Genomic DNA, 20,821 nt, shown 5'->3' with positions numbered 1-20,821 from the left:
ACGTTGATAACTATTTTGTTTATAGTTAATGTTGTCGATTAAACTTATCCTTATGGGAAATTGTTTTAGAAGGAAAACATGTGGAGATATAATGTTATAAAATTTGTAAACAATACAAATTTTCAAATTGATAAAAATAAAAATTACTGATGTATAAAAGCGGTAAAAAAAATTGTTTTCCAAATCCCAAGATTGTAAAGTAAAGTAACAGCCTGTGAATGTCCCACTGCTGGGCTAAGGCCTCTCCTTCTTTTTTTTTGAGCAGAATGTTTAAATAATCAATCCTAAGATTGATGATTATTGAAATATCTGTAATTAACATTAATAATTAAATACATGAAAATGGCATAAAGACGTCGCAGCGCTATTCGGGGAGTTGATTATAATCGAGGTGACTTTTCAAGCGACCTTCTCTAGTATAACTATTGTTGGCTTGGAATTAAGTATTTATGGAGATTTACCATTTAATTTAAAATATAAAAGTAAAGGGACTATCAAAAACCAAAGACAATAGAAACTAACTTTACTTGGTGTTAGGGCTTTGTGCAACAGCAATACTTAGTATTGTTCTGTTCCGGTTTGAAGGGTGAGTTAGACAGTGTAACTACAGCCACAAACGACATAACATCTTAGTATTCTTATCTCTTAATATTATGAATTCGATTGTTACTAATAATATAAATCGTAAGTGGGTTAATTTTCTTGCTTGTAAGGCTTTCGTCTTACGTCTTAACAAACAAACCTTTTCTCAACTGATCATCATGAACATAAAAAACATAGGGTATCTAAAACTTGCCGTCTTCATACGCACGCGAAGACACAAAAACTTGTAAAGAATAAATAAAAGACACACATACACTTAAATTATATTTAATTTTTTCGTTCACAAATCTTTGGGCATGTTGGAATTTTGCATAAACAATATTTCCCAGGAAAATAATCTGTGTTATTATAATAATTTACATTAGAGCTTTTAAATTTTTTGCTCTTTAAAATAAAAAATATGTACCTCTTGTGTATGCTTTTTTACACTAAAATGTGTGTTTCATATAAAGTTACGTTTCCGATTTAGTTATGGGCAAAAACCTTCGTTGTCCAATTTCAAATAAATGACACTCGAACGAAATGCTGGCTAACAGACTGACAGACCATAGCCAATTAGTATCAATAATAATTGAGTCAAATGACTACAAGAATATACTAGAAAATGATGTACTATACAAAAGCCTAAAAAGGTGTTGTCGCCTTAACAAAATAAACCAAAGAAATTAAAAAAAAATTAACACAACTGTCATGGCCACCGTACTGATTTTTTTTATAAATTCATATAAAGTATTGATATATTAAAGTAGTTAACATATAGAAGTAAATGTTATGTTTTATAATATTAAATCCAAATTCTACAAAACTTAAAAAACTAATACCAGATAAAAGTCTAATTCGGATTTGCATTATTAATCTATAAATGAGCAAAGATAGAACAGTTTAGTACTTTTTATTCTCTATCTGTCAACCGATTTCCTTTTTCGTTTGGTATAATGACGTGGTTGAGGGCTATTATTAAAAAAAAAATTAGAAAAAAAATAGCAAAAATTATTCGAACCATGCAAATTCATATTCGCATGTTCTCTCAAATTTCCAATAATGTTTATTGTGGCATTTAGACCACTGGGCGAGTCTAACTAGGTTAACAAAATCGATAACAATAAATTAAGATAAAAATGTGTTTAACGATTATTTAATATTATTAAAATTACTTTTAAATCTACATTACAAATAAATTCTACTTTGAATACCAAACGTTGATGCAAATGATGATCACAAATCGACTGTGGCTAATGATCGCCATTCATCGTGATCTGCATTGATATGGAGCTATTATTACTTGGAACTACAAGCCTCGACCATCGGTCAGACATTTGTCAATGCAAGTGTACTGATACCTACTATCTCAACCTTATCATCCAATCAAAGAGCAATCCCGCTTACATCATGGTTCAAATTCCCTACAATATACATTGCTATTATAATATGTATACAAAGAATCAGACAATAAATTAATAGCTTATCAATCTTTAGTTTAAATATGTTCTCCTTTACTATATATTCATAACTAAAACTCTCTAGGCTAATCTCTTACTGCAATAACTCTTCATTTAAAATATCAAATAAATGTAAATAAAATATCAACAATTCGATTTAAAACCAATGAACGGGCTTAATAAAACGTCGATTAACTCGCGTAATTAACTTATCGCCATGGATGATGCGATAAAAATCAGTGCAACAAAATGGCAGTAGTCGAAATGCAATGAAATTGAGGAAAATGATTTTGATATTCAGAGAGCGAGAAACGAACGGGCGCGGCGGCCGTTATTGTCGGCTCCCATACAGCTTCCAAATGGACTGCGTTCGTTCAATTTCGATACTTTTACAACACAATAGGCGAGAGTAAGGCGTGTGCGCTCACCTGTCAAATTAAAAAAGCACTTGAATATTCAAAATAAACCAGGTAAAGTGTATATGGAGATAGTATACAGCGGGAGTTTTAATTTTTGTGAAGGTAATTGAATTCCATTCACCCATTGGACACTAAAGTTGGAAATAAAATTTTATTATAGTCCTTTCAATCCATCAAACAGCAAAAAACGTAAACATTTTAAAAATCCATTGATGCACTTTAAACAACTTTCTACGATGTTATTTAGATTGTTGAAAACAATATCGAATGGGTTTTTGCTAGTGCACTTAATTTTCAGTGAAGTTTAATAATTGAATCAGTTGTTCACTATAGAAGACTGACGACCCACTCTGATGTTACTCAGGTGCAATATGGCATTTAAAAAAACAATCATATACCTTTGAACAAACATATATTTAGCATCCAGAAGTGCAACTGATTATATAAAAACTCCAATTGTTTTTTTTTTAAAATAGAATACCAAATCATCACACAATCGAACACATTCAAATATTCACAAGTTGCGCCAATAATTCGTTAATTTTTCTTTATCTATCTGTCCACCAATAATATGGCGGTTTTAAATTAACTTATGTCTCACTATATACATATGTCACCTGTCACTCAGCATCAAACAAAACATTTACCTCGTCTTAAGCAGTTGTTCAAAATATTTGTAACACTACGTAATTTAAATTATAAAAAAGTTATATCTTTTTAAGTGAATACCTCTATAAAGGAGAATGGAGAGAATGCATGTATTTTGGGAAGAATTATAGAGGCAGCGTACAACATAAAAACTTAGTGACAGTTGTAGAACTTAACAAAACTAAAAATAAGCAAATGGTAAGTAAGTCTAAAAAAGTAGGAGAAAAAAATAAAAGTAAAAGACAATTTAAAATTATTAATTTTCAATTGTATAACTATAATTTTTATATGAATAAATTAATATAGGTATGTACTTTATCTCTCTATCGAGATACATATGTAAATCTGAAGACCCTGGAGATCCCTGGAGTGGCATATATGATTTACTATGGTTTTTACAACCAATTCAAAATTAACCTTAGCACATTTTTATATAAAAAAATAAAAAACGATGAAAACAATATTAAATAGAAGCTATTTTATTTGTTTGTAATTATTTATGTACAAGGTAAATAGACGTATATAGGAGGATGATGTGGTGATGATGATTAAGTTGATACGATAATTGTACCTTCATATATTCTTCTCTGTTTAAACTTTTATCAGTTTCATTCTTAGATAGTATTTTATTTAATAATATTTATATGATTAAAAGATTATTTAAAAATGAAGGTGGTGCAGCAACATAGCTCTGCCCTCTAGTATAACCAATATACATCAATATTGACGTAACATGTAAGCAGCAGCCAACTGTCCATGTACCTACGGGCAGGGTTCACAACCTAAAGCCAGCCAGTTGTCGTACCAGGGCCCTTAAAATTATCGTACAACAGGATTATAAAATACAATAATACTATACAAAATCACAACAATATATTTGAAATAACTTGTAATTACAGTTGAAATCAGCAGTACACTAAAAAAAAAAGGTCATCGTACAATTTTTTCGTTTTGATCACGCGAAATATTGTAAAGACTGTAACTGCCAACACTCCGCATCAAACCAAGATATGAAGCGGCTGCCATGTTCCTAAGAAAGAAATGAGTAAATAGATGGCATTGTCAGTAAAAACAATTGTATTGTTATTGGTTAGTGTAATTATCAAATTTTACATCATAATAAAATTATCGTACAATCCACGTACTATAATAGTGTACTATCGTACATCGTACATAGTTATGAAATTATCGTACTTTTACGATAATTATCGTACGGTAGTGAACCCTTTCTACGGGACAGTGACAATAATAGCCTGATATGGCACTCTTCCCCTCCAGCCTTCCTAACCACTAGCATTGTATATTAAGTGAGACTTGCTTCTTATGTATGCCAAAAAATTAAATTAATGTGTCAAAAAACTCTTCGGCATATAAAGTGGTGATAATATTGAGTTCTTTTATAGGGATACTAGTTTTCGTCCTAAACAAATAATTGGTGTATTATAACTTTTTTAAGAAGAGATCTATAAGACAAAAAGTGAGAAACAATTGCATACAGAATACATCAGGATTTCTAAAACAGTAAGTCAAGTTTAGCGGAAATGACGATTAATATAAATCTTTTGACAAGAGAACAAGAAGTGATCGTTATAAAATTAGGCAAAGATTTGTCATGAGACGAAATTTTCAAGTCGAGTGACGACGGATAATAACTATATATAACGTACGTCTATTTTCCTTTAATTCATATTTACTATAATAATAACTGTGAATATTAATTTTGTAGTTTATTTTCGATGTACAAACACACTATTGAAGAAGTTTTTTTAATGTCTTTTTTAATTAATGTTGAAGCTTATATAAAACATAAACATATTAGTGTGCCACAAAATCGTTGTTGGAGAAAGAAGAACGGAGAAAATGGACCCACATAATTAAAAAATTAACTAAGCGTCGTTCATATACAAGTTTATACAATTTTATGTTTAAAATTCGTCGCTGTGCATTAACGGAACGGCGCCATAGATTTACATGACATTTGAATTGAAAGCTCATGTCATTATTTTTTAATTTCATGTTACTTGTTTGTATTCAATGCAAACGTGACTTTTTAACTTTTATGCGATTTTGTGGATTTTTAACGGCTTTTAAGGGATGAGCAAATGTTACCTCTAGGGGGGATATTTGATGACAGCTAGTCAGTTATTTTACATGGTAGAATTAATCGAATTATTATTAAGTACCTACTAAAACAGTCATGGAAGAGCCCTATGTTCGATGGCTAGTTTCTCCCAGCAAGCTAAATTTCGGAAGAGTAAAATAAAACTTACAGATTAGAACTTGCGAAGGCTATAATATAATTCGTATATGAAAAGTAGCCAAGTCAGACCTTAGACTTCTATACATTATCCTAAGTTATAAGAAGAAATGATATTTTAAGTTGTAAAAAAATATTTTAAGTTACTATAAATAAATTTCAGGACTGATCATTGAACTTGGTACCCATTTATATCTCACTTCTTTTGTCGTTGAAGTCAACAACAAAGGCATATATCATATTATTTAACTGGGCTCGCATTTCATATTTATGTTTTTGTTGGGATGTATTATTATTACTTTTTATATAGAAATGATCTAGTAAATTTTTATCATTTTATTTTAATTTTATTGTTTCTATTAGGAATACTTACTTATAGTGCCTGTGATGTAAGAATCCGCAATCAAAATTGATGATAGCCGGTCTCTACGTGGATTTTAAGGTATAATAATATATGTATAACGAGTGGAATACCACTCTTAATTTTTTTTAATCCAAACATATCAGTTTTAGTAAATTAAAATAACTAAATTATTATAAAAAGTATTTCGAGGTTTCGTTTAGACTTTATTTCATCAAAATCGGTTGAGTCTATCAAAAGTTATAAAAACATACGTATTTTTGTTGTTATTCGGTCCTTACATATGAAATTACCGTTTAGTCGTAATGACCACTTTGATCTGAAATATCTCCTCTTTGGTTAAGAATTCCAAATTCAAATGTATAAATTCATTTAGCTAATACATTTGAGTTTTAAAAATAGTAATTGATTTGTTTTTTCCTCATTATTTTTCTCTTTGGCGTCGCTTATTACCGCACAATGGAAATTATATTATAATATATTTACGAGTACGAGTTCTACCGTGGCATCAGTGCTGCAAAAACCGCTCGAAGGATTAATGATATGTACGGCGCTGGTGTCGCAAAAGCAAGCACGGTACGTTTTTGGTTTCAACGTTTTCGTTCTGGAAATTTCGATCTTCAGAACCAACCCCGTAGACAGCCGGAGACTAATGTGGAAAATGAAGAATTAAAGGCTATTGTGGAAGCGGATCCATCACAAAGCACTTCAGAGATAGCTTCAGGCTTCGGGGTAAGTGATAAAACTGTATTAATCCATTTGAAGTAAATCGGGAAATTAAAAAATCTTGAACGACCTATCGTTCCTCCGTTCGACCTCATGAATTGAGTGAATCGAACTTCCAAACACGCGTCGATTGCTGTATTTCTTTGCTCACACAATAATGAAAGGATTTTAAATCGAATCATTACTTGTGATAAAAAGTGGATACTGTACGATAATCGGAAGCGCTCGTCGCAATGGCTGAACCCTGGAGACCCGGCCAAATCCTGCCCTAAACGAAAATTGACAGCCAGAAAAAGTTACTTGTGAGTATTTGGTGGACTAGCGCCGGTGTCGTTCACTACAGATATCTATTGTTAGCAACTGCGAACCATGAAGAAATAACTAGCAGCTAAACAACCGAGATTGGTCATACAATTGGAATGTCTGCGACATCCACCGTACTCCCCGAACATTGCTCTAACAGATTCCCATTTTTTCCGGAATTTAAACAACTTCTTACAAGGAAAAAAATTCAACTCCGATGCGGCAGTCCAAACCGCCTTCAAAGAGTTTATTGATTCTCGCTCCTATGGTTTTTTTAGTAAAGGGATTAAGGAACTATCTATAAGATGGCAAAAGTGCATAGATAACAACGGTTCATACTTTGATTAATTAAATATATTTTACAAAAAAATTTGACTTTATATTCCTTCCGTACCAAACGCCAATTTCATATGTAAGGACTTAATATATTTATAGACATATAATGACTCTTCCTGATTGATTCATCAACGCAGAGCCTAAACCACAGGAGTTAGAAACTTGAAAATTTGGCATTTGATACATTTTATGATATAAACACCCACTAAGGGATAGGATAAGGAATGAACGATTGTATGGAAACTCCTCATTTTTAAAGTTAGAAGGTATGAAATTTTATATACAAGCTTCTGGTTAAAAAGAAATCAATACGGATTTCGTCGTTTTTAGAAATTCAACCCCAAACGGGAGAAAGGGGGTTGAACATTAATACAAAAATGAGAAAAATAGTCCGATCTACTTGAAATTTACTATTTGTGTTTCTTGATTGAATTGATATACATGTATTTCAAAGTTTTTAGAACATCCACCCAAGCGGGTGGCAATTTTTTTTGTTTAATCATTAGAACGGTCGTATGTATATACTCGCTTAAAAACTTCATTCATATACCTCTGGGTGCAAATAACGAAATGCAAAATACACAATGTCCTTATATCAATATCTTCTAGGAAGGTGCAAGTAATCCTTTTTTTTAAACGAACTCCATATGTTAGTGAAGTTTGTATAAAGAAAACGTATTCCATTATTGCCATGTGCACCACTTATTTGATAGTCTCGAAGCTTTACCTCAACATGACCCTCAATTCCTACAGATTTATTTTAGGATGTGCTCGAGGATAACAGTTCTCACTAAAATCAGTGCCGGCCATGTTCAACGACAGGACTTTTGATTTTGATGGGACTTTTGATTGTCATGGGGAAGAACACTTTGAGAGGGAACTATATACTTTCAAATTCGAATGATATACTCTCATTCTCATTCATAGATGGTATTTTTGGAATGAAAACTACCTCTCCTTTTTTTTATAAAAACCGGGAAAGCAAATGACTCCACTCCACCTGATGTTAAGTGATCACCACCGTCTTTAGATATTGACGATGAAAGAAATATTATTCATTAGTTACATCGCTAATGCGCTACCAATCTTGGATACGAAGATGTAATGTTCTTCGTGTCTGTAGTTACACTGGCTTACTCATCCTTCAAACCAGAACGCAACTATACTAAGTACTGCTGTTTAGATGTAGAAAATCTGATTTGTGGGTTGTACCTAATCAGACGTACTAGCATAAAGCCCTACCACCGTTTACAAAGAGGTGTTTCGATTACTAATTATAGATAAAGTTTTTAGTGACTTGAATAGTTTTATTTAACCTGAGTTTGATAGAATAAAAAAAAATACATTGGTACGCTTGATCATTTACAGTATTAACTATATCCAACGGCGTGGATAGATGCCGGGGTATTTAAGCAACATAATCATATAATATCATAGATCGGAAGATATATATAATTTTTTTTTCTTCAAGCCATTTTTCACAGTGATTTCACTGATGGTTATTAAAAGAATAATCATGAATCTAAAAATAAATAATCCCCTGAACATTACTTTTTTCTAACCAGAATGATATTTCATGCTTCTTGCTTTAAAATCACTCACTTCCAAACAATCCTTTCCTTATATTTAAGCGCGAGTGAAGCCGCGTGCAACAGATAGTTGGATAAATAGTTTTGCACCAATATATAAACTTTAATTTTATTTATTAACTAGCTGTGCACGCGATTTAACCCGCGTATAACTTAAAAAAAATCACTAAGAGCAGACTTATTTCAGTTTATATAGCATTTTTAGTTTTTTTTTCATGAGATATTAGTATTTATTCGGTTTTTGCCACACCCTGATCTAGATAGGGCAATATACAATTGGAATAATACATGAAAAAAAAAAATCATTCCCGACATACTTGAATATCTTTTCCCTATGTTTTTATTTATTGTGACTGCAAACGATACCTTCACAGGAAATTGTGTTCTTTTAAAACTGAAACTAAAACGTAAATTTGTTTTTTTAATAAGTACTAACTAACCGACTACGAGTATGTGGTTCATTTTTCGTCCAGAGAATCGTCATTACGATTCAAAGGGGAAATGCTGGGTCACGATTTGTACTATTTTTAACTATTTGTATTTATTTAAGACTTTACTTCACTCGTCAAAGTAACCTACTAAGTATAAATTTATTAAAAGCATGAAACAAAAATGCGGCATCAAAACGAAATACCCATTTAATCGATAACGTTTAACTTATAAAGTTATTTACAAACCGAAAATAAATATGTATGTTTGTATGAGTATTTTCAAACATACTCAACTACCCGTTGTAATAATGTTTCAAAACTAAAAAAAGTACTAAAAACTGTCTATGGTCTTATCTCGATATATTTCATAAGAATTAATATTTTATAAAAACGTCTTTGCAAATAATGCATTATCTTTGAATGAATTTGATTACCATACAAAAGGTTTATAGTCAGTCTTAAAAGATAGACAAATATCTACGCATGGGCGAGTTAACCGACAATACCAGCATAAACTGAACCCTATTTAATATGATTGATCATATAGATCTGGGTTCAACTTATATTGGTTTATATCTCTGAAACTGTCCATTTTTTAATTTTGTTTTATTTCTATAAATTTTTAATCATAATCATTTTACAGGCTATCATTTATAGGTAGCTAAAGTTTCAGCCAATTCAATGGAATAGTTATTTTATAACAATTTTATCGAATGAATGTTCATCGTGATTCTTTAAATTGTCATAACTTTATTATTTGTGAGCTATATACTAATTTTAAGTGAAGTTAGCTGCAATATATTAGTGAAAATCCCATTCAAATCCGTTAAGCCGTTTTTAAGATAAGCGTGCACAAGCGTACAGACGAACAGACAAAAATTCTAACAATCATTATTTTGGGTTCGATTACCACCTCAAATAATCAATGGTCGTTGTGACATGTCCATGTATATTTCTAGAATGATTGTAATTTTAATTTATTTTATTTTATTTCGAACTCATTTAATAATAATTAAAAAGAAGATGAAGATTTATCTGGATTGTGTGTCTTATCTATAAATAGTACAATCCACGATGATATTCCAACCACCACTGCTCATTTTTCCATTCGCTACATTGCAAGTGAGCAATGTTAGTTAGTAATGTTAGGTAGTAATAGTGGGGCGAATATATTTCATAGTTGTGTCAAGCAAAGTAGAGCTTAACGAATTGATATACGCAATCTATAATGTATCTTTGAATTTTAAAACAGGATTTTTAACAGTACTGTCGGAAGAGAGCTTATAATGAAAATAATTATTTACTTATATCAAAGAGCCTTTGCGAATTCGCGCATTTACTCTTACGAATATAATTAAACATAGTTTTAAGCAGACATCACATTCATTCATACAATTTCCATTTATGTATACTATATATAAATTTTCATTTATGTATACAATTTATCTTCTTTTTAATTACACAAATTAGGGTTATTTTGTTAATGTGTTAATAAAACATCAAGCGATTAAAAATATTTATTTTTTATAGTCCTGATTGACGGATGAGTATATGGACCACCTGGTGGTGAGTGGTCACCAACGCCCATAGACATTGGCATTGTAAGCTTACCTTACCTTGGAACCTTGAGATTTAAGATGTTATTATATTTATGCGGTAGAATATCTGATGAGTGGGTGGTACCTACCCAGACGAGCTTGCACAAAGCCCTACCACTAGTAAATAACTAAAATAACTAAAACATTACAAAATCAAAATCAATATTAAAAAGCAAGCAAAACCAAGACCACAAAAATGAAAAGGAAATCAAGATAAAAAAGAAGCATACATTCCGAGTCCGAGTAATTAAAAATACTAGCCTTTAGCTTAGTTAAGCTACTTAAGTAGTTTGATAGCTTGATTCGACGTGAGATTGTTACATAGAATTATAACAATATTGAAAAATCTACTTTTTGCGATAACAAAATAAGAAAAGTTTAAGAGATGGACCAGTGGTAAGAACGCGTGAATCTTAACCGATGAACGTGGGTTCAAACCCGGGCAAGCACCTCTGAATTTTTATGTGCTTAATTTCTGTTATAATTCATCTCGTGCTTTTCGGTGAAGGAAAAGATCGTGAAAAACACCTGCATGTGTCTAATTTCATCGAAATTCTGTCACACGTGTATTCCACCAACCCGCATTGGAGCAGCGTGGTGGAATAACCTCCAAAAACCTTCTTCTCAAAAAGGAAGAAGAGGCCTTAGCCCAGCAGTGGGATATTTACAGGCTGTTACTGTAAGGTACGACGCTATTATCGTCCAATTGATGTACCTTAATCGTTTATTGATTATGATAATTAGGTCTTTGTTAAGGTGATTTTTAATAGAAATGAAATTTATTAGAATTATATGCGTTGCAAGCTTCTGTACCTCATTTGTTATAATCTGGTATTTTCATTATTTTATATATTCTACTTTTGTTTTGTTGACACACACTGTATTATCACCGTTTTCTGTGAAATTAGTAATCCTAATTATATTCTTTTGTTCTATTTAATATATTTCAGGGGTATTTTTAAATAGTTAATAAATGTATGTTATCATTTTTCCAAATTGATAGTAGTCTTATTTCGAATGTTCTCCCTTGTAACTCTTTCGTACAATTATTGTTGTAGTTTTTATACATTATTAAGGAAGAGCCTAAGAAAAACAATAAGTTGGGAATAGGTACGTACTTCCTATTCCAAGTCATCAATTCATTGAGCCGGTTGGCGTGGTTGATAGATACTTGCCTTTCACGCCGAAAGTTGTGTTGTGTTCGATTCCCACCCAGGACAGACATTTGTGTGCATGAACATGTCTGTTTGTTTTGAGTCTGGGTGTAATTATCTATATAAGTATGTATTTACAAAAGAAAAGTAGTATATGTAGTATAGCAGTTGTCTGGTTTCCATAGCACAATATTGTACAAGCTTAATTTGGGATCAGATGGCCGTGTGTGAAAAATGTCCCAGGATATTATTATTATTATTATCTATTTTCTACAATTTATCATTTATGTCTCCGCTATTCTCTTTGTTGTACCAGTATCTGCTATGGTACGGCGTTATGGTCACGTAGCGAATATTGTTAAAGGTCAATTAATTCTTCATTTCATTTCACACAAATTCATCAACGATGTTAAAAAATATTCGTTGTGTTATCATCACAATTCTTCCTGTCACCATAAAGCAAAACTAGGTATATTAAAAATGCGTGTGAAATGTGATACCTGAAAACTAGGCAAGTTTCGTCGTAACAATGAAAAAAATGTGATATTGGCATCGTGATATTGCGTAATTTTTCAATTTTTATACTCAAGAATTAATAAATACTTAGTGTTACTGAGGTATAAAGTAATGATTTCCGTTCATTGTAATAAAATAACATTAAATTATTTTCTTTTTTTTTTATTTGCTATATATATATCACTTTTTTCCAATTTACCTTAATTGTTTAACTTATTGATAATAATTATCATATACTTATGTATGTATTTCTTCATGGAAAAATCAACTTGAATATCGGTAAATGTTGGACGAACATAAATATAATAAATACGGTTGAAGACCACGTCGCTTACTTCGTTGTAAAGAAAAAACTATGTCTATGAATAATTGCATTTTGCTGTCATTGGTTGCTTGTCAATTTAACTATGGAACTTCACGTGCACGTATGTCAAAAGTAAAATAAATGGTTGGACTAAGGATGCTGTGGAGTATACCTATTATCGCTTCAACATTTAAATTTAGAGCAGAGGACACGTGTGCAAGTATGGTTTGTACTATTTAGGTGTATGCTGTATGCAAAATTAATAGTACAGGTCGGTAAGGGGACTTTGATAATACAGTTCAACTCAATCGTTTTGTGAGGTGGAACTTTATCATTAACTTCACAATCCAATTGCGTTGACTGTTGACCATCAATGATATGTCGCTTTACTGCTGTTCATTCTAGAGATGTTTTTTGCCCCCCTACTTAAACTGCTAATTATAAATTTGCATTATCAATTTGAGATCCTTGTTTATATATTTTCTATTTAATTTCATGATCATAAGTTAACGCAACGGCAATCAAATCGAATAAGGAATGAATACTTAGGATGTTTAGGATTGATAATCCCGAATAGCGGTATACGGTCTGTAATTATACAGAGGTGTTTTGCTTCTAGATAATTATGAAACTAAAATTCCAAATATAATCGACATTGCCTTTGTTATGAGATAATGTTAATGTTTTCATGAAGCAGTACGAAAAAAAAGTCGAATATATTAATATATAAATCACAAATTAATGTATTTTGTTTAAGGTACAGACCATTTTAAATTTATTATGTATCTAATAATCGACCTAAAGTTAGACTTATTACTGCTCCACACCTTTTTGTTTTTAAGCTCAGAAGTAATTATTACTAAATTCACAATATATACGGTCCTGGATTAGAAGGCATTTTTCAAAATAAAATAATAACAAACCTAGTAAATCATTCCTTTGGCCCACTTTTTTTCGTCCATTTATCTAACATTGTTCGATCGTAAGGATTAATAGCGTGGATCAAAACTGGTATTCTTTGTATAATATGCTAGAAATAGAACCATTAAAAAATTTAGAGCATATTTCCCAAAATTCACACGATGAACAACGTGTACACTGTGTTCATCATTCAAATAAGTAATTTCAAATTAATAAGTATAATTGTCTCCGCGCTTATACTTGTGTGTAGCCGCAGCTTAAATCCTAAGTGGGAAAAAAATCCTCTAGCTATTCTCGTAAGAAAAACACTCGTTGTTGACATTGGATAGGTATCAGATTGATTAGTTACATTCCCCGGAGTATAGCTGTCTCTGTACAATCTAACTTCACCTGATACTTTAAAATACCTACCTACCTGATTACTTTGAAGTAGGTCATCTAGGGTAACCCATTCTGAGAATGACATCGGGCGCAAAGCTGTTTGCGTTCTATCTCTCTTTCTACTTCCATTGCTGGGATTGCAAATGGCACAGAACGACTATTTAAAAATTTTGGAGCTATCTTTGATCATGTATGTATAGTTAACGGTTGTACCACAGTAAGTGGGTTGCACTAGGCTCTACCATAAGCTCGTCTAGGTAGGTATCACCCAATCACCAGAGATTCTATCTAAAAACAGCAATACTTAGTCCTGTTGTATCCCGGTTTGCCAGATGAGCCAGCTACAAGGTCATAACAAGGACATAACATCTTAGTTTACAAGGTTGGTGGCATATTGGCGATGTAAGAAATGGTAATTATTTCTTACAGTGCCAATATGGTGGTGACCACTTAGCATCAGGTTTGTCCATCCACCTACCTATTCTATAAAACAAGGTGCCAAATCCATCCCTTCAATCATCCGTCATCCTCAAAAATTATTTATTTATTTCATATTATGTTGACATGCTCATTAAGATGAAACGGTGTTTTTTAGCTTATATGCTATATGATGGTAGCTTTGTGAGAAATATATTAAGTTTAATTGCACTCCGACCTAAGCCTAGCGAAGTGCCAGAGAAACTTCCCCACTGTAGTTCTGGCTTCGTAATTAGTTCATAGAGATACTTGACAAATCAGCTGTTCCTTTCAATCCAGGAACTATTCTTATGCAAGAAAACATAGTTTTAAATAGGGTACTTAAAAAAACGTTAACTTTAATATAACATATCCAAATGAAACTGATGTAAACTTAATTCATAAAAGTAATATAAAATTTGTGCCTACAACTAACTATAGAATATATCCTAAAATTATTTTCTGATTCGCCTATTTACCGCTACGACTTAATTTGTTATATTACATTAATTATAAAGAATGAGTCACAGTTCATGGCAAAAGTGATCCATCGCTGTTTTACACTCGACATCGCAAAAAAATTGCGTTCAATACAGTTTCGTCAGACGTCTAAACTCGTTCTAACCTGGAACATATCACTCGTCGCTTACGCCGCAATAAAATCAAAATATTTTATTCAACATTGAAGCATTACACTTACTTATTGTCAAACTAGAAACTACCACCGGTTCATATTATAATAGGTGCGTTTTTTATTAAGAGCTCGTACAAATTTAATTGCTATTGGCCAGAAGAAACGACGTGTGTAACTCGAATGATCGATAACATTATCAGTTTTAAATAATTTTGAAATAGTCAGTTAACAAGGTAATTTTGGAGACCATTTAATAATGTATGAAATGTAAATGTATGTAATATTATGTTAAGCTATATTATGGCCAGTCATAGTTGTCGCTGTACTGATATCTACCTTTTATGACTTTAGCGTTCGCGTGCGCCATGACATATGTTATTTAATTCGCATAGTCTGTCAAACTATAACGAGAATCAAATAACTACTTAATTATAAATTTATTACTCATTTACAAAAGGACTTTTATATAAGTGACTTGGTTTTGGCGCCTAGTAAGCTTATATGGTATATTTTTATCTGTTAGTCTCTTACTTTTATTGACGTAGTTGTTGGTGCGTATATTGTGAAAGCTCAGGTACTTCTCGCTTCAGCTACGATGACCTCATTAGCTATACATATAGTATAAAATATAAAAATTCAAGTAACAATCGATAAAATCATATGCTGAGCAAGTCTCGTCTGCCTCCCTAAATTTTTTTTTTCTATTAATAGGCCAGCGTTTGACCGTTGACTTGCCTGATGTTGAGCATCGACACGGTCTAAGATGTAGCACGCTTGCCTATAAGAAACCTGTTTACTCTGGATTTGAAGACACCAACATTGTACCTATCGGGAAATACGGACTCAGGCAAATCATTCCAAAGTTTCGCAGTGCGAATGATGAATGTAGAGTCAAAGCGCTTCGTACGTAGGCGGGGAATTTCTACTGTGTACCTATGGCGCTTTGGTCGCGTTTGCCTGGCCGTTCGATAGTAAAAAGGGGCTGGAGGAATCAGTTCATGTAATTCCTGAGCACATTCTCCGAAATGTATCCGATATAAGACTGAGAGTGATGCAACCACACGTCGATGTTCTAGACTTTGGAGCCTAGACTCGACCAATGCGTCGTCTCCTATCAACTTTCTGGCACGCCTCTCAATCAAATCTAGAGCCTGAAGGTGGTTCTTGGCAGAGCTATCCCAAAGGTGAAAGCAGTACTCCATACATGACCTCACTTGTGCTTTATATAAGTTCAGCAGTTGTTCTGGAGTAAATAGACGTTTAATTCTTGAGTTCCTAATTTTTCACAAACAGTTACATTATTTTTATTTAATCAGCAATGGTTAACTTTAATATTCATCATGTATCACAGAAAAAATCTATTTAATTGTTTAAATATTGTTGGTTCGAGTACAACTTTATTACAAAATAACAAAAAATAAAATAAATTGAAAGACTATTAAGAGTGTACGAAATACTCGATATGAAGGAGTAAGCGATAAGTTTAATGGTAATTTATATTGTATTATTGTTTAACTTTACAATTAAATATAAAAGAGGAAAATCGGTTATGTAAATAGAAACACTATATATTTTTAATGAACATAAGTTTAATATGACATTTATTTAATTTACATGTTTAATGTATCAACATAATATCATCTCACAAAATAAATCAATGTTTACATGTGTATATAATACTTAATTAACATATTAGTAATAGGTAACATTCAAGTTAGTAATTTTTTATAATAATTAAGGGCATTAATTGACCATACAGGTTGATAAATTAGGGTTTTGATATTGTGAGTATTTCTTACAAAATGAATGTTAATTAACTAGAAAAATATATATTTTTTGTAACTATATATAATAATAACTAAATTCAACACAACTTATTTAGTCGCAACAATTACATTAAACAAGGTAATGAAAACAGAAAAAAATTCGGATTTAATATAAAACGCACAATGGATTCAGAATAGTATGACGTCATATATTTACATAACAATATCGTCGAGCTTCCCTTCAGTTGAGTTCGTCGCATTCCAGACGCTCGGTCGAAGTTCACCGCACATTTTGCAGGTTTCGTCGACAACGAACCAATTGTAATCACGGTTTCATCGTCCCGAAACCCGAATTATGTGCGGTTTCTTCTTTAGTTTTCTTTCATGAAGTCAGCTTGGTGTTTATCGAGACAGATTGTGCTATATATATAATAATGAATATCACAAAAACACAAACAATACAGTTCTTAAATAATTTTAATATTTTTTTAGATGTTATTTACACAAGCTTACATGAACAATAGCTTTATTACAAAATATAAAAAATAGTACTTATTTTATACATTATAAGGGCCAACTGCACTGTAATCATTATAAATAAAACCAACAAAGAATTATGATTTATTCATCTAAATTTTAATTATGGAATGAAACGGGCAATTAATTACTTAGGCAATGGTCTGGCTTAATAAACAAACGGCCTGATGACTGACTCAGCCTCTGCGTTTCCTGTTACTAAGAAAATATAATATTTACTAAATGTTGATATTCAATTACCAGTAGATTTTACAGTAAAAAAATTGGGAACCAATAGTATTGAAGATTTTTCCGAGGGCGATTAATACAATTTTTAAAAACATATATTAAATTACTATATAAGTATATGCAGTTTCATATTATGTCTATCTTGAAAATTGCTATGATCTGAATCTTTTCGTCAGTCGTATTCATACTTGTATAATACACAAATGTGTGTAAATATAATAAAATCAAATAAAATTGCATCTTTATATTATTACCGTATATTAACCATCGCTCAAGCATTTTCTCTCCGAACAGATGACCAATTGTTTGTGCTTCTATAACGGCAGCCGCTAAAAGTTTTCCCATTTATTCAGTGCTCATACGTCAAGCGATGTAGCGGTAGCGAGGCGGGCGGGCGGCGGCGGCCGACGCGTTCCGGCGTGATAAGGCGGGTGAGTCTATTGTCGCGGCGTTGGCGCACGTTTCCTCCGCAGCCGTCGAGCCTACCCGCATTGTTCACTCTGTAATGAACAAACTTATTCCCGAGGCTAATGCTGCAAACGCCCCGCCGACTGCCGAATTCGCTCACTTTAACGTTATCTCCCTCAATTGTCGTGTACCTCATTCTCGTAACTTATGACGCCCGACGAACTATAATAGCCCGAAACCCATAGCCCTAGTTTTGTTTGAATTATGTTACCAGTCTATTGAATGTATACTCATATTAGCATAACATGTTGAAGGATTGTTTGAGAAGGACCCGAACTATTAGCGGTTGTGACACTGCTTTAACGATGTGTAATATTACGTCACATATCGCTCTCATCATATACTGTTTAAAATACTTTCTTTAAGAAATTGTATTGCAAAACGGTTATTAGTATTTATTGAGTGATTAAACAATTAATTTAATAAACAAAATCAAAAAGGATAAATTCGGCAATAACTTTATTTAGTGAAACACACGCACACCGAGAGGGTGTCAAGTGTTACTCTTTCAACTTCAGGGGGACCGGCCCCTGCTTGCCTAACTTTTCAGCGAAGTATTATGCATTCACCAGTGGCGCCAAAATTTCTTATTCATTCGAATATATTCAAAATTTTCTAATAGTAATAGCGTCTCTCAATAGCGAAAAAAGCGTCCTGGCAATAGATCTGAAGGGAGAAAATCGCATTTCGATCGAAAAGAGGGCAAATCTTTTATGTAATATCAGATTGTCATCGCGATTATTACAGGCAAATAGAATACGCCGGATCAGTAAGTAGGTTATCTTCTCGCTTCCTTTGGCTGGAATCACTTTATTGGATGTTGCGAGGTACAACCTACTTATTTTATTTTATGCTTGGTCATGTTTAAAACATGCTTATATTTATTTTTATTATGTTTACAAAACGATTTACGATTAAGTTGAATGTTATATTATTTGATATATTAAAATATATTTTGTTAAATGTTGTATTAAATTTAATATTTTATACGCCATAAAAACATACATACATTTATGAAAACACATAATACTGTAATGTCAAACTTACAAAAATCACACGTTTTCTTCGACGTAAAAGAAAATGAATCAAAACTTTTATTGTACGAGGGGTGACGCCAATTCGCTACAATTTTTTTCCCGGAATATTTCTTAAATTACTCAATACAAATTGTCTATGACGAGATTGTTATCCCAACTTTATAAGAAAACTCCGTAGATGGCGAGAAAGTCTGTAAAGAAAAGAACGTATTTAAAATTTTTATTACATATTTGCTTCGACAATGGTAAACGTATATAAAAGTTAAGTCTATGTTTTACTTGTGCAATGTTTACTTAAAGTTAAATTTAACTAATTTCACCTTAACTTATATTAAATATAATAAAATTCTTCTAAATTAATAATCATTACAAAAAAATTATATGAATCATATTGTAGTAGTAACCTTATGTAATTAATTGGAAAAATAAGTATGAGAGTAATAAATGCTTATTTTCTATAACAAAATCTTATTAAATGTAAATGCAAGAAACCTTACCTAAGCAATAATTTTAATGAAGTGAATCGTGTATAACTCAGCTTTGATTGCGTCGTGAGACTGTTAGTGCAGCGAGTACGGGAGCAGATGCGCGGAAAAATCATAGATTATTAGCTGACTCCACACGGTGCGACATATTCATATTTAAATGTCACCTTGTGAATGCACCCGGTGTTAACTCATGTGTATAATACACATACATACAAGCAATACAAGGAAGCGAAGCGGTTTATAGGAAATCCTGAAATTTTACAGATGCGTTGGCTTTACATTGCTTTAGCGTATATAGTATTCTGATTTAGAAATACGACTAATTATGATGTTATCCTTTATAAATAAAACTATAGTTTGCAATATATTTTATGCGTTTATGATTTTGATAGACTTAAGGCAGAACAGAATGATCATGATGTTAAAGTTTTGTCGTAGAAAAGTTTCATCTCTGGAATGCCCTTTAATGTATCTTTGTAAGTACTAAATGCATTTAATTACGTAACATTATTTTGTATTTTGAATTTAAAAAGAATTCTCATTTATAAATCGGACGAGTCTGTTCAAAGTATTAGACGAAGACTTCGATATGGAAGCCTTGTTGTGAAAAGGGATTAAATTTTTCATCATCTTTGAGCTTATCTTTTAAGTTTTTTTTTTCCTATTTCAAATATTACTTCCAACTATTTCATTAGTACTTTATTCTAGATATAATAAATATATTTTATATTTAAACTGTTTTAATGATTATATTATTGATTTTATTTCCTATATTAATAAAATGTATACTTTAACGAATATATAAATATTTTGCTATTTTTAAGGACAAAAGAATATTTCAAAAGGAACCACGATATTTAAGGAGTTATGATTTTACTGATAAAGTACCAGACCCACTCAACCGCAACGTTTCATTGGTTGACAATCGAAACAAAATTACAAAGTCTAAAGGGATCCTCTCTTAAATTTCTCAACTATAACAAAGGGATAAAAATGTTGGCTGCAATTTCGCTGAGAGTCAACGCCTCAATCCCGCGCCGCCCCGGGAAGCTAAACTGAATTTATGGTTTGAAAATTAAACTTAAATTGGATATAGCCGAGTTATTTTTTAGTATTTACTTTTAGTGATTACGATCATGATTACTTGATTACATGAAACAACTTTCGAAAATGAAAAAGATTTATATATTTTTTTAATAATGATAAGTAGGAGTGCTTTGC

The 20,821-nt window shown here is 31.8% G+C and overlaps 1 protein-coding gene across 1 annotated transcript in view; it reads right to left on the bottom strand.

Moving 5' to 3' along the window:
- The window catches only part of LOC126781635 (uncharacterized), a 96,881-nt gene extending 77,465 nt beyond the window's left edge, over positions 1–19,416 (bottom strand). The window contains exon 1 of the mRNA XM_050506569.1: positions 19,392–19,416. The gene's annotated coding sequence lies outside the window, so the exon portion shown is untranslated. The remainder of the gene's footprint in view (positions 1–19,391) is intronic.
- Between the last annotated feature and the right edge of the window lie 1,405 nt (positions 19,417–20,821).

The sequence above is a fragment of the Nymphalis io genome, chromosome 4 (genome assembly GCF_905147045.1).
Source record: "Nymphalis io chromosome 4, ilAglIoxx1.1, whole genome shotgun sequence".
In the NCBI taxonomy this organism is placed as follows: Eukaryota; Metazoa; Arthropoda; class Insecta; order Lepidoptera; family Nymphalidae; genus Nymphalis; species Nymphalis io.
This window is presented reverse-complemented; position numbering and strand designations above follow the sequence as displayed.